A 14,350-nucleotide genomic window follows, 5' to 3' on the forward strand; every position below is an offset into this window, starting at 1 on the left:
GTAAGCTTATTTTTTATGCCAAAAAATTCCAACCTTGGGCAATATATTCCTCCATACAACACAGGAAAGTACAACTGAAGAATTTAGATGACTTCTTCAGGCCCTTCATGGTTCTGGAACACTGATCTTCAAGACCTCACATTCACAGGACCATGCTCTCACTGAACACTCTAGGAAAGAACACAGTTCTATACCTCTAGTTTGTTTGCAACTTGGCATTTATTGTGGATTACATCCTGCTGGGCATGGGATCATTTTATTATGATGGATGTGATGTAAGAAGGTGCTTCATGGGGTGCCTGAGTGGCTCAATAGGTTAAGCGTCTGCCTTCCGCTCAGGTCATGATCCCAGGGTCCTGGGATCGAGCCCCACATCGGGCTTCCTGCTCAGTGGGGAGCCTGCTTCTCTCTCTTCCCATGCTTGTGTGCTCTTCGTCTCACTCAAATAAATAAATAAAATTTAAAAAGAAGAAGGAGGAGGAGGAGCTTCACAAAGTAAGAGTGCCCAGGGCCTATGAAGATCTTGAAATAACCATGCTTTGCGGCTTGGGGCGTTCACATCAGAGAGAATTGTAACCACAACTCCCTCCCTCGTAGAGCCTTTGTATTCCGTGGAGATCAAGGTCGCTATGAAACCAACCATGCCTTTGTGAGCCACCTGTAGACTCAGGCAAGGGCACTGACCAAGACTAGTGAGCAGGGAGTCCTACTTCACCCTGCCCTCAGAGGTCTTTCACATTGATTTCCTGTGAAAATGAGTCCCATGGGAGCACACCCAAAATGGACCTGCCTGCCTGGCTGGCAGCCAGCAGCCCCATGGGCGCAAAGGAGCCAGGCAGTAAGTAGGGTAAATGCCTCTGCTGGAAGCAGCCTGTGACACTTCAAGTCCCGGCTCTCACCCAGCCTCCTGCAGGGGGAGAAGAGGAGGCTGTGATGCTGGATTTCCCTGTCAGTCACAGGGAAGCAATTCTTTAGGTCATCCAGTCAAAAAGCCTCCCTGGCAATGAGAAATGAGTCTGAACACCAGGCCATTTAAAAAGATATTTATTGTGAAATGTGGATGCAGCAGCGCCTTCCCAGAATCACGACAGATGCTCAGCATGAATGACACCGGTTAAGTCTAGAGAAGCAGACGGCAGGTACCTGCTATAAATGAGATACGACCTGGAAACCAGCGCTACAAACCACCACCTGGGAGGAAAAAGCTCACACGTGGAGGGCGGGGACACCAGTCCTCAGGGCTGTGGGAAGGGACAATTGAGAGCTCACAGCCCCGGGGAAGACGGCTGACTCCTGGGGCTCCCCAGCCCTGGGTGAAGAAGGAAGGGGCTAAATCCACCACAGCACAAACTGGAGATGCCAGCTTTCATGACTCGTTGCTGGAATGTGCTTCAAAGTGCTCCAGGAAACCAACACTGGGGGACATGAGAAAGAGAGATTGGTGACATGTTGATAATTGCTGAAGCTAGCTGATGGATATTTGGGGGTTCATTACATTATTTTTTTCCAATTCTGTGTAGATTTGGGAATTCTAACATTGAGAACAATTTTTGAAGAAAATAGGTCTTTATCCTGCATTGATGGATCTTATCTCTCTACAGATATATACTTTGAAGCATATGCCATTTCCTAGGCTCTAATTATGTTTTGCAGATATACAGACACACACACATACATGTTTATATCATATATATTGTATGTGTGGACACACATATTCACCAATATTATAATTGCTATATCTATACTCTATGGCATGCCAGGTACAAAGCATACAATTCTTTGTGCACATTATGAAATGAAAATCACATGAGCCAAGGGATTAAGTAAGTCATCCAAAGTCAAAGAGCTACCAAATGCCAACTCCAGGTTTCAAGCCCATCTAAGTTTGACTCTAGAGCCTGGAACTAGAGTGAGCCTGGAACTTCACCCACCCCAACCTACTAACCCCCACACACTGGGGCTTCAAAAAGCCTCAAGCACAAGGCCAACAGAAATGAGTGTCTTTCTGTCAATGAGGCAAGGTCAGAGGAAGCCCAGCCTGCCTGACTGCTTCTACTCTCCGTTCTTGTGTCTCTCCATTACACCACCACCCACTTCCCACGTCTCTTTGGGCAAATCTGTGTGCAACTGAGCCCACCCAAAAAGAGCCATGCAGTGGCTGCTTCTGCATGAGCAGGTGCTTGGCGTTATGTGGCCACCCACTCTCACATGTCTGCATTTGGCTACACAGCAGGACCCCAGAATCAAGTTTAAGAGCCAGAAATGGGGGAGGCAGAGTTTCAAGGTGGCCAAACACCATTACCTTTTAAATAAGATTGTGTTTGATGTTCTATTCATAAAGACAACTGGGTTCTTCTGGAAGCAGACCTTGGGTTAAGAACCCGAGTGCAAGTAGTTTGAGGAGAGCATCTATAGGAAAGTGGGGGCATGAGTCAGGGAAAGAAGCTGTGTGTGACTGGGCAGGCAGCCACCATAGGGAACGCAGGGCTCAGTCCCACTGGGAAAGTCTGGGAGTCTGCGCAGAATATACATCAGAGTTTTCCCACCTGAGACGTGAAGAAGCCAGGAGAGTTATCCTGCAAGTCCCGCCCACCACTGGCTGAACACTGCTCCTGGCATGGGTAACTCTTCAGCGCTTCTAGCTTGTTCCCCTGTGCATGGGCCAGAGCAGGCCCTCAGGTGGAGAGGCATGGATATTTCAATAGGATACTACTGTGCATACTAGAACAGTCAGGCCAAGGGATTTGGACAGGGCAATGATAGCATTTGCTTCACATGAGGGAGAAATTTTAATCCACCTTCACCTACCACTCTCCAGATTAACCAGTGCCCTCTATCCTTTCTGTATATCACATTCTGATGACTAAACCCTTAGGGTTAATATAGAACTTCCTGGTGTGCCCACACATTTCTACCTCCATCAGATGACTCATCTTGGCTTGCCCAGAGTGAGCTGCACTGGTTCTCCACATTAACTGACCTTTCAAACTAATTAACTTCGGTTCAATACTGTCATATACTAGGGCTTCTACTACTGCTACTACTACTGCTACTACTACTACTACTCACATACACACACTTGTGTTTGTCTATGTCAAGGTCAATACAGCATCATTAATAAGAACTATACTACTAGACTACACTATAAGCTCTTTGACCTTTGAGATCACCACTGCACACCCACACCTAGAATAGAACCTGTCACTATAGAAATAATACATACTTAAGGAATGAATTAATTAATGCTACAGCAAATTCCTTGGTATATAAATTTGTGCCCACAATTATTTCCCTAGGATAGACTTCTAGAAGTAGAATTACCTAAGTCATCTGCCCAGAATTTAAATATCTCACTTATAACAATACCAAAATAGTTGTCCATCCCAAGTAACTGGTACTACCATAAAAACATTCCTTAGCCCCTAAAATCATTGATACATACACACATACACACACTCTTGGCTTCCATCAAGTGTTAAAAGAAATCGTCTTGTAGAACTGGTTACACTGCCATAGCAGGAATGATGCTGAAAAAAAAAAAAAACAAAACAAAAACATTCTACACACTGCCCCTAGGTGAAGGTCCCTCCTGTTTCCAGGTTCTTCTGTAGAAATGACATAATCTTTAAAATCTCTGACCTAAAAGCTACTCAATGAACAGTGTCTCCCTTTTTCCTTTGGTTAGTAGGAAGCTCAAAGTCAAATTTGAAGATTATTCCCAATCTTTTGTATGATTCCTCCAGGTGTGAATTTTTTAATTCTTATGTACATTTTCCCATGCTATTCCATGTAAGTTTTTTTGTAAGCTGATTTAAAATCCTTTGTAGAACAGGGCAGGATATAAATGAAGCCAGACAAAAAGATAACAGTTTCCTACTCTGCTAGTAGAGAGAATTCTACTGTGGGTTTACAGTCAGGCCTCAAAAGCCCACCTGCTTCCCCCAAATATAGGGCCTCAGCAATCATCTCCTGAGAGAAGGTTCTCAAAGTCTCAGCCTTGGCCCCACTCCTTCTCTCTCTGTGACAAGTCCTCCTGGACCTCGGGACCTCCACTTCCTCAAGTTGAGGTCTCCATCTGACCTCCAGAGTCTTCCAGCTGCGTGAACACCCGTTCAGAGTGACTTCATAGAGCAGATGGCCAATTAGCCTCCCATGGGTCCAGTAATTTGTGGGTGAGAACATGAGGACCTGACCAGGTCCCATGGTGTGGTGGGGCCACTACTGAGGAAGCCAACATCAAGTCCCTCAGCACCCTCAGCTTTGACTGACCCCACTGGTGACTTAGCACGGTGTTTCCCAAAGTTAACAAAAACAGAGATTCTCAGTCTCCTTTGCTGCAGATTCTGATTCAGCAGGACTGGACTGATCCTAGAAACAAGGTCATTAACTTACAACTGAGTAATTCTGAGAAACAATCACCCAGCAGAACCACAGATCAAGAAGTCGGGGGAGGGTGGTCCTAAATCACCTGGTAGCTCTCAAGGCCATTCAGTTTCCATCTTAGCCCAGATCAACCCATCTGCTGATTATGTACTCACTCCTCTTATCCCACTGTACCCCCATCAACTAGGGTAGATTTTCTCATCTGCAGCACTGTTGACATTTTAGACTGAAAGACTGTTTGTAAAGGGGGCTTCCTTGTGCACTGCAGGACATTTAGCAGCACTCCTGGCCACTCCCACAAACTCCAGGAGCAGCTCCTCTACCCCTGTTGTGTCAACCAAATATGTCTCCAAATTTTGCCTTATGTCCTGAGAGGGGAGCAAAATCATCCCCCCCCCCCATTGAGAACCACTCAACTATGGTGACCAACCAAGTTTGGCCAGGACTTTTTGGATTTACCATTAAAAGTCCCATGTCCTGGGAAATTCCCTTAGTTTTTGGCAATTGACACCACTGCTCACCCAAAACACATTCCCTCTGAAGGCTGGGGGTAGGTAGCTCATGTGTCACTGAAAAGCCCTTAGTTCTTCAGACACTCAAGTTCAGACCTCAACTGTGTAAGAGACCTTGGAAATGGGGATATGAATAAGAAGATCTTCAAGACATCCCACTTAAGGGACCCAGAGAGGTCTGAGCACCCACCTCACTAGATTATGAGTTCCATAAGGGCAAGAGACCAGGTGCCTCCTTCCCTGATGATACCCCACTGCCCAGCAGAGAATATATAAAACATGGTCAGTGAGTACTACTGATAAAAGTGGTGATGAGTAAGTAGATGGATGTATAGATTGGACAGACGGCTAGATGCATAGTTGCATGGATGGACAGATGGGAATACAACTCTAAGGGACTACAATTAAGTTATCTAATCTTTCTAAGATCCAGCACATCCCTATCCACAGAATGTGGGTAATAATACCTTCTATGGAAGGCTTCTGGGAAGACCAAATGATGAAATGAACGGCTGTGTGTGGTTTCCAGGATCAAATGCTTCATGCAGTACCTAGCCCATAGTAAATGCTGGCTCCCTCCTTTTTCTGGGGCTCAAGAGAACTAATTAAATTTAATTAAATGATCTGAAACATGAGAAGTGATATGAGAGGCCCCACAATGCCCACAACACAGACAAGCAGGGACAAGGATGATTGCAAACTCTTATCTTTTATTTCTATCTCCTGGTCATAATTTCAAATTGTTCATAATTCAGATAATGGACCCAATAAATGAGATCCCACAATGTCCTGCCAAGCGTACTTTGTCTTACATGCCCTGGCACCTGGGAACCTTTCATAACCAGCCCTCTACACATTAGGCTATTTCTGCTTCTGAACCATTTGGACCCTCTCACCACCCAAACCACAAGGAGTTAATCTTCCCATCCACTCTCAAACCCAGAAGAAGATGAGAAGAGCAGAAGGCAATAGCCCAGCCTTTCCTCAGCAGTTTCAACCTGGGGACTTGTCCCTTGGCTCAGCCATGAGGCCTCTGACCCCATATCCTTTTCAGGATCAGCAGGTAACCTTGGTTTTTGAAGCCTATTTTCTTGAGAGAGAGAGAGAAAAAAAAAAAAAAAAACAGACATATGAACTGATTAAGCATGAATTGAAAAATAAGTTCAAGAGTCCCTCAAATTCCAGGACTCAAGGAGGTAAAACAAGGGATAGCCAGATAGAAATATTATATCCCATTGAGGGGTCAGAACAAAGGGATTTGCAAGGCTGAGCTTCTCTTCCCATGCACACTCCTTACTTCTGGAGGGTGGTTCCCGTATGATCCCCACCCTCCTCTAGAGCCTCCTCTCAGCCATTCTCCTCACTGCCATCACTAGGCTGCTGTCCTTTGCTGCCAAGCCTTCTTCTCTCAATTCATGAAACACCCTCAGATCCTTCCCACCTCAGGCTTTCATGTATGCTATTGCTCTGCTTGAAACTTTCTTTTCATGTCCCATACAGAGCACATGAAACACATCACTTCCTCGGGAGAGCCCTTTCTGATGCCCACCTGACCCCAGATAGGGAGCACTAAACATTTTTCCATTGTAGATTTTATTGTATTATAATTTAAAATGTTTGTGGAATAATTTGTTTGATGTTTACAATAGGCTAAATGGTATCCCCCACCCCAAATTCATGTTGAAGCCCTATTCCCCAATGTGACGGTGTTTGGAGATGGGGGTCTCTGGAAGATAATTAGGTTTGGATGATGTCATGAGTGTGGGATGCCTGTGATGGTATTAGTGTCCTTATCATAAGAGGAAGAGAGACCAGAGCTCTCTTACATGTGTGCCCTCTGCCACAGTGAGAAAGTGGCAGGAAGAGTGTCCTCACTGGGAACTGAATCTGCCAGCACCTTGATTTTGGACTTCCAGCCTCAGAACTGGGAGAAATAAGTCTCTGGTATTAAGTCACTCAGTCTATGGTACTCTGTTGTGGCAGCCAGAGCAAACCAAGTTAATGTCTGTTGCCCAAGACAGACCAAGTCTGTCTTGTTCCTGCATCACACAGCCTCACAACACACTGGTGGCACATCTGAACTGGAGAAGTGGAAGAGGGTTTATTTAAACAAAGGAGTAGGTGTAGGGGCAGGAACCCAGATTTACTGCCTTCGTCTTGAATGGAGGAAGGGAGGGCTCATTAGGGGAGCCACAAAGGAGAGAGTTGTGTCGAATCAGCCCCCTTGAGAGAAACAGTAATTGCCAGTCATGGAGATGTGAGGCGACCACAGGGAGGAAGCCAGAGGAAGAAGTAACTGATCCCACCCTTCCTTCGCCTCCTGATCTCCTGCTAGGACACCCTTTTGGCCCAACTAGTAACCAGAGGGCACTGGAGCCTGATGCTACCCATACAAGTCAGGCTTCCAGGGCCAGAGCATGCTGAAAGAGGTTGGAGAGTGGGTCTGGTAGAAGGGGCAAATGGAGGCTATCTGGAACATTCCTCTAGCCCTGGGTACAGTTCTGAACATAAGTGTGAAATCAGTATTTGTTAAGTAAATGACCACCGTGACCCCTAAACCTTCTCTCCTGTGCCTCAAGTCTGTCTGTAGAGGCAGGTCCTGAAGATTTTGTGTTCCCTCCTCCTTTGCTTTGAAGGAGAAAGTGCAGAAATGATTCTCATACTCCTGTCTTGCTACCATGTGCCTTTTGATAATCCATATCATTTTGATGGAACAACCACAAGACCTGCTACCTGTTCCAAAGCCATCTGGTTAGTGCCTGCCTTGTCTTAGGTGCCTGTCTCTGAGACAACTAGTCCACATGTCTGTTCCATAAGAATACATTCTAAAAAGGCCAGATTCTCTCCTTGGAGAGATCTGATTTCTTCCCCGTCCCTCACCTCCTATTCTCTCAATACTTTATTTGAATACATTTCTCTATCCAGGACATAGCATGTGAAGGCCAATCTGAGATTCAGAGCATGGTAGCCATGAAAATAGATGGCTCAGATCTCCCCCACTATGGGAACACAGTTGATGGACAGCCCCAGCTGCCACCTGTCTGGCTGCATCACATTCATGCTGAGGCTTATGCTTCTCTTAGGCTACTCCACTCAATGATTGAGAACAGCACACTACGACGTCAGCCCATCCCTCAGAGCATGGGACTCCTCTAAGGAGTGACTTTAGCTTGAGGACTCCTCATTGTCAGCCTGACCTAAATGTTCTTATATCTGTGCTGTGATCTGAGGCTTTTCTTGCCCTGTTCTCTTTCCTTCCTACTCTCCTTTCGCAGGTGTCAGGCATGGATTAAATCTGAAGTCTTGTCCTGCCTCTTCCTGCTTCCTCTCCCTTATCATGCCTTTCACAGGCCATCCCCCAATAAATCTTCCACTTGTCTGATCCCATCTTAATGTCTGCTTCTTGGAGATCAACACTGGCACATAGAAACTGGCAGTTTGCCAAATTAAATAGGCTACTGGTGTCTAAAGGCAAGTGTTTGCTTGAGTTTGCAGGCCTCTCAATGCAAGAATGTTTTCATTTATTTTATTTATTTTATTTTTTATGAAAGCAGACGATGAGATTTAGAGTTTAGGGACTGGTGAAAGCAAGCTGATGGAGGGTATGACATGAGTACAGTCTCTCTACCCAACCTTAGGAGTTGTTTTGAGCCTCACAGAAGAAGGGGTGATGGCCAAAAGTTGAAGGAGTTGAATTCAGAAGAGATTGGTAAGTTACGCATAAACCATCCTACTGGGAGGTCTGTACAAATAATGTGGTAGAGTTTGGGGGAGGTGAGAAAAAGATAGTCACATACACAGTTGGCCACAGACCACAGGGCAGCAGCAGAAATAGCTATATGTCTAGCGGATCAGTGTTTTCATGGAAAATTGTATTGGTTAGCTCTTCTGCATAACAAAGCATCTCCACACTCCCAAATATTTATTATCTTAAAACAGTACTCACTAATTATTATTCATGTGTCTAGAAGTCAGGTGGACTTTATCTGATCTAGGCTGGGATCCACTGTGGCACCTCAGCTTCATATAGTTCTCCTCTGCCTTGTACTACTTGGCTAGCCAGGACACATTCCTCTCATGGCAATGGCAGAGGAACAAGAGTACAAGTAGAAATGTGTAAGCCCTCTTAAGGTCACTTCCACACATATATCATTGAACAACACAAGCCAGATGGTCAAAGATTGAGGGAATACACTCCACCTATAATGAAGCCATTGCAAAGTTGTAGATGCAAAAAAGAGTGGAGAATCTCCTACCAGGACTCTATCAATAAAGGTAGACAAGGGTTGCATAAGGAGGCCACCAGAGAATGAACAATAATTATTTGTGCCAGCACCTATGAGAAACATTTCCACCCTGGAAATGACCCAAACTAACTGAAGAAACCTTTGAATTGGGACATTATCTTTAATGTAACCTCATTAGAGGGTAAGAATCCCCTCTGCCTTGGTTTCTCTGCAATGCTCACAGCTCTCCTTTCTTCTGAATGTCAGCTTTCTATCATCCTCATGCCCTTCATGGTAGCAAGAGGGCTGTAGACAGATAAGAAAATATTCCCTCAATCATCCTAGAATGGCCCAAAGTTGCCCATGGAAAAGACAAACCAACTGTGGCCAGGTAAAGACACGTGTGGACTATCTCAGGGCTTCATTACTCTGTCAGATAACAGTCATTACAGCGAGAATGAGATTACACTGTCAGTCCCCCTCAAAGCTCATATTTGTTATGAGAGAAAGCATGGATGCTCTTAGGAAGTGAATGGGAAGTGGAAAAAGCAGGCAACCAGTGCCCATTAGAAGCAATCAACAAACATATTCCCTATCCTCATGGAGCTTAGAGTCTAGCTGAGATGAGAGTAAGTAAATATATCATTATAAACTGGGGTAAGTGCTACAAAGAAAAGAGATGAAAAGGTTGCTATTGGGACCAGTAACTGGGGACCCCCGAAAACAATACAGAAGGCTGAGAGGTAAGGGTGGGTAGGATAAACTAGGTGGAAGGGGTTGTATGTGGGAGATAAGGGAGTGGCATGGTTAGAGTATCCCAGGAGTAGGAACAAGCTCCGGGACCAAAGGGATCATGACACTGGGAGCTGGGAGAGCGCCAGTGTGGCTGGACCCCAGAGATGGGGAGGGCAGATGTGAGTTATGGAGCTGAGGGGTCAGAGGGGTCCAGGCCATGCAGAAAAGCCTAAGCCTTCATGAGATGTTTGATTTTCATCCTAAGAAAAGATGGAACCCTCAAAGGTCTCAAGTAGAGAAGGGATATAACTTGACTTCTGTTTCTTTCACTCCTGTGCACTTTGGAGAATGGGCTGGAGTTGACAAGAGTGGAAACAAAGAGGCCTGTGACAACAGCTGTCATCCAGGCAAATGAAGCTGGGGGGTTGCAGATGGCCAGAAATACGTAGATCTGTTTGAGAAGCAAAATCAACAGGACTTGGTGAAAGATCAGAGAGGAAGACCAACTTAGTAAGCTCTGAACTCTAAGTACATTCTTATTTTTCTATGACCTTTATTTAATGGTCTGAGGAAGCCATAGAGTTTGTCCTGGCAGCAGAGTATGACATAGACTCCAAGCTCAGATACACCTGACATTGCCATGAACTTTCTCACTCAGCCAGCTCAGTGTGGTGTTAATTAAATAGGATTGTGGAATCCCAGAGACCTGGATTCCAATTCCATCTTTGACCCTCATTCACTAGAGAACTGGGGTGACCTGTTCTAACCTCTTAAGCTTCAATTTCCAGATCCATAAAATGGGGATTGTAATACCCTCCTCTTGGGGTGGTCTTGATCTGAGTTGATTCAGGCAGATGATATTTTGCAAAGGGTAAAGGACTAAAAAAATGCTGGTTCAGTTGGTACATTTATAAGAAAAATTGTTCTCTTATGAGAGTACATTTATCTAGCACATTGGTTTCTGGCAACGGCTAGTTCTATATTTACTCATCCCAAAAAAGGGAAATTGCTTCTTGGGCCTTTGTTGTGATGTTACATACCTACATATGTAGGGGACAAAAACCTCCTTTGTGACTTGACAGTGCAACCATTTCAAGAACAGCACAAAGTATCCTATTTTGGGGACAGTTCTCACCACTCAGAAAACCTATCATCAATGACCTGTCTACAGTCCTCTTTGATAGATTACACAGGTGTTGAAGCCACAGGGGAGCAAATGTTCAATGCACAATGGGATCAAAAGGCCAAGTGAAGGGTGGGGTTTGTCCCAAGCATAGGCTTGGTGTCAGAAGGGCAGCATTTCAATTGGAGATGCCTACAAACAGTTAGGCAAAAAGGAAAATTCATTGACACAAAAAAGACCAGAGTTATAGCAGACTGAGGTGTGCCTGGATTCTGGGATTTGAACAATGTCGCCAGTGTCTCTCTGTCTTATACTTCTGCTGAATTGGCTACAACTCAGACACACTTTGCTTTCATGCCCTCCTGGGTTCAAGCCCAGCAGAAAAGAGAGAAATGCCCTTCCAGGTAACTCCTGGGCAAGTCCTGGACTTCACTCTGATTGCCCAACCTGAGTCACATGCTTATCCTCAACCCTTCAGTTGGCCAGAAGGTCAGAGCTATGCTGTTTGAGTGGTCCTAGATTGCATGCCTATCACTGTAGAAGGGAGATGGGCCCCCAAATACCTGGACTAAGAATGGGGAAAAAGATTAAACCCAAAGAGAAATCAGAGACTACTGTGGAGGAGTGATGCTGGGAATTCCCTACAGATGGCATGGGTTTGGGGGTTCCCCAACCAGCCTTGTCTTGGCCTCTCACTTCAATTTTGGCCCCCCCTCATCTTACTACACTCAAAATCAAGTACATTCACTTAGCAATGTGTGCTGGTATTCCCCTTACACTTTATTTTTTTATATATTTTATTCAAATTCAATTTGCCAACATATAGTATAACACCTAGTGCTCATCTTATCATGTGCCCTCCTTAGTGCCCATCACCCAGTTACCCCATCCCCCCACCCACTTTCCTTCTGTACCCTTTGTTTGCTTCCCAGAGTTAGGAGTCTCTCATGGTTTGTCTTCCTTTCTACTTTTTCCCCACTCAGTTTCCCTCCTATCCCTTATATCTTCCTCACCCAGTCATCCTCTGCTCTTCACAATATCCTTCAGCACAGGGAATGTAGCTTTCCAGAAAAATATGATTTCTAGATGTTGACATCTTTTCTTATGCCATTTGTCCTTTCTGTTCCATTCCTCACCCTCTCTGTCCTGTGTCCGGAAGCTGACTTCTATAGAATGCATCACTGGGGCTCCCTTTCTGAATTAGTCCTTATTGCTGCTCTACCAAATGACCACAAAATTCCTGGCTCAAAACAACACTGACCTGTTCTTTTACAGTTCTGGAGGTCAGATGTCCACAAGGAGTCTCATGGGGCTAGAATCAGTCACCAGGTCTTGCTCCTTCTGGAGGCTCCTGGGGGAGAATCCATTCCTTGCTTCTTCCAAATCCAGAGGCCACTGGTATTCCTTGGCTCTTGGCTACTTCCTTCTTTTTTCCCTCCATGTCAGTAATACCTTCCTCTCCTTCTCTGCCTACAAACTACTCACATTTCCCCAAACTTAAAATGACCTTTCAACCACCTAAAAATACCATAGTATTGCTTCCTTCCTTACCCCACCAACCTTCCTAAACAAGTGATCTGCATGCATATGCACACTATGTCTCTGAACCGGGTTTCTTCTCCTCCCTGAAAGCTCCGGAAGTTCCCCTCTGAAGGTCATTCAGGACATTGTATTTCGCAGACCTAGTCTCTGGCTTCCCCTGTTGACTTCTGCTCTATCTCTGGAGTCTGAGATATGAAACTTCACCCGTATCTTCTGTTCCTTGCACATCTGGGCCCCTCCCTGATGGACTGATCCATCCTGCCTCTCACTTCATCATATGTCATCATCTGTGAGCTCAAGACTCTGGTAGCTTAGAGTCCTATCTGCACCTGCCCCTTGGTCATCTCCAACCTGGACAATCCAGGGTCCTCACCACCTGCCGGATGGAACTCCTCTTCCTGCCACTGTTCCCTGTCCCATGTTGCTAATTTCCATCTGGGACATTCCTGACATTTTATGGATGTAGTTCTATGAGGTTAAACCCCAGGACTCTGTGGATCCCTCCTGGCTTCTCTTCCCTTGGTGTTATATGCACTGCTCTCAGGCTGACAAGCTGCCCAGATGATAGTGGATGGTCAATTCACCTGAAGGAAGGTTTTTATTTATTTATTTATATTTTTTTGTCTTAGATTAGCTTTATTTTTTTTAATAAATTTATTTTTTATTGGTGTTCAATTTACCAACATACAGAATAACACCCAGTGCTCATCCCGTCAAGTGCCCCCCTCAGTGCCCGTCACCCATTCACCCCCACTCCACGCCCTCCTCCCCTTCCACCACCCCTAGTTCGTTTCCCAGAGTTAGGAGTCTTTTTTTTATATATATAAAGATTTTTATTTATTTATTCATGAGAATGCACAGAGAGGAGAGAGAGAGAGAGGCAGAGACGCAGGCAGAGGGAGAAGCAGGCTCCATGCACCGGGAGCCCGACATGGGACTCGATCCTAGGTCTCCAGGATCGCGCCCTGGGCCAAAGGCAAGCGCCAAACCACTGCGCCACCCAGGGATCCCGAGTTAGGAGTCTTTATGTTCTGTCTCCCTTTCTGATATTTCCCACACATTTCTTCTCCCTTCCCTTATATTCCCTTTCACTATTATTTATGCTGAGTGAAGTAAGTCAATCGGAGAAGGACAAACATTGTATGTTCTCATTCATTTGGGGAATATAAATAATAGTGAAGGAAGGTTTTTAAAACATAGATCTCCAGACCTCATGCATGAGCCACTAAATTAGAATCTCTAGGAGTAAAATCCAGGCATCTGGATTACCAAGTTACCCAGTAATGGATATGTGGCACTTAGGAAATCCTGGTTTAAACAACTTACCAAGGGGTGCCTGGTGGCTCAGTTGGTTAAGTGTCTATCTTTGGCTCAGGTCATGATCCCAGAGTCCCAGGATGGAGCCCCACATCAGGCTCCTTGATCAACAGGAAGTCTGCTTCTTCTGCCCCTCACCCTGCTTTGTCTCTCTCTCTCTCCCTCAAATAAATAAATATTTTAAATAAATAAATAATCTACTGATAAGGCTTCACTGTCCAGGACACTTTTACACTAAATGTTCCATTCCATTAAATAAAGAAAAATAAATCAACAAAACAAAGCAAGCAAAATAGTTTGTAATCCTATAGATTATATCCACTACCCTTCTTTGAAGTGAGTGCTATATGCCCGATAAGACAAAGCTTCACTACGTTAACTGGACATTCATTTAACTGAATTAATTCCTGTGTCCAACTCAAATGACCCATTTGGCAACAATAGCCAATTTACAGGGGGTGTTAGGGTGAGAGGAGAAATGAAGAATTAAAAGGACAATTATAAATTAAATT

At 44.9% G+C, this 14,350-nt stretch overlaps 1 protein-coding gene across 1 annotated transcript in view; it reads right to left on the bottom strand.

Annotated features, from left to right (window-relative positions):
• The window catches only part of CDYL2 (chromodomain Y like 2), a 268,630-nt gene that overhangs the window by 232,518 nt on the left and 21,762 nt on the right, over positions 1-14,350 (bottom strand). The gene's annotated exons all lie outside the window — the stretch shown is intronic.

This window comes from Canis lupus, chromosome 3 (genome assembly GCF_048164855.1).
Source record: "Canis lupus baileyi chromosome 3, mCanLup2.hap1, whole genome shotgun sequence".
NCBI classification, from domain to species: Eukaryota; Metazoa; Chordata; class Mammalia; order Carnivora; family Canidae; genus Canis; species Canis lupus.